Source organism: Lucilia cuprina, chromosome 4 (assembly GCF_022045245.1).
Source record: "Lucilia cuprina isolate Lc7/37 chromosome 4, ASM2204524v1, whole genome shotgun sequence".
Taxonomy (NCBI): Eukaryota; Metazoa; Arthropoda; class Insecta; order Diptera; family Calliphoridae; genus Lucilia; species Lucilia cuprina.
The window spans coordinates 92,807,897-92,809,349 of NC_060952.1; positions in this window are offsets into that span (position 1 = coordinate 92,807,897).

The following is a 1,453-nucleotide window of genomic DNA, read 5'->3' on the forward strand; positions in this document are numbered from 1 at the left end:
CTAGTCTATAGTCTAGTCTATAGTCTAGTCTATAGTCTAGTCTATAGTCTAGTCTATAGTCTATTCTATAGTATAGTCTATAGTCTAGTCTATAGTCTAGTCTATAGTGTAGTCTATAGTCTCGTCTATAGTGTAGTCTATAGTCTCGTCTATTGTCCAGTCTATAGTCTAGTCTAAAGTCTAGTCTATAGTCTCGTCTATAGTCTCGTCTATAGTCTAGTCTATAGTCTCGTCTATAGTCTTGTCTATAGTCTAGTCTATAATCTAGCATATAGTTTAGTCTATAGTCTAGTATGGTCTATTGTATGGTCTATAGTCTAGTCTATAGACTAGTCTATTGAGTAGTCCAGTGTAGTATATAATCAAGTCTATAGTCTAGTTCGTAGTCTATTCTATATTCTAGTCTAGGTTGCGGTCTATCGTCTAGTCTATAGTCTAGGGTATAGTCTATATAATAGCCTAGTCTTTTAAAAGGCGCTGATCTTGCCCACTTCTCTTAACTACTTCCCCCTTCTACGATTTATTATAATTTTTTTTTTGAATCTTTCTTATTTCAAGTTGTTTACAACGTTGTAGTCAGTAAATCCTTCAACGGAGGGAGGGTTAGTTATAAAAAACCACTTGTTCATTTGTAACATTCAGTTGTACACATATTCGTTAGTATAGTTTGGCTATTGTTCATCATTAATATGAAATGAGGTTAAAGGAAGTTCGCTGTGTATTGTATTACTTTTTGATGGCATACCGGGTTTTTGGTTTCGTTTTTTTACACATTTATAAAGTAGTATTTATTTAGTTTTTTTCCAAGACGTGTTTAAGCAAACGCACGCTATTGTAATACCTCTAATAGAAGGAAGACGAATCGATTTTCGTATTATTTGTTTCCATATTACATATACATAAATACCTTCTCTATATTTAGAGCAATTGCCATTCTTATAAAAATTATTAACCAAAAAAACGAAAAATGCCGGCTGTTATTTAACTATTGAATTGTATTTGCTGTAACTAACTTCAAATCTTGTTTTTTTTTGTTTTTTGAAATATAAAATTGTTAATTAAGATTCTTATCCGGCTAACAAAAATGAGTTCAAATTGTTTGTGTGTTTTAATTGAAAAGAAAAATAAATTTCTTTAAGGAAAGGTTAACAAGTCGAAAAGATTAACGAGAATTTTGTTAGTTTTGAAATATTTTATTTAACACGAATTCGTAAATGCTGGAAATGTAAATAATTGCAAACAATAAGGAAATTTGTATGTGTTCCATGAAAAAATTCCCACACTCTAAATTACACGATTTTTTAAACTTAAACTCCGGTATTTTATAAACTCGTTGTGAGGTCATCTTACTAGAACTGAACTAGAACTGAACTAGAACTGAACTAGAACTGAACTAGAACTGAACTAGAACTGAACTAGAACTGAACTAGAACTGAACTAGAACTGAACTAGA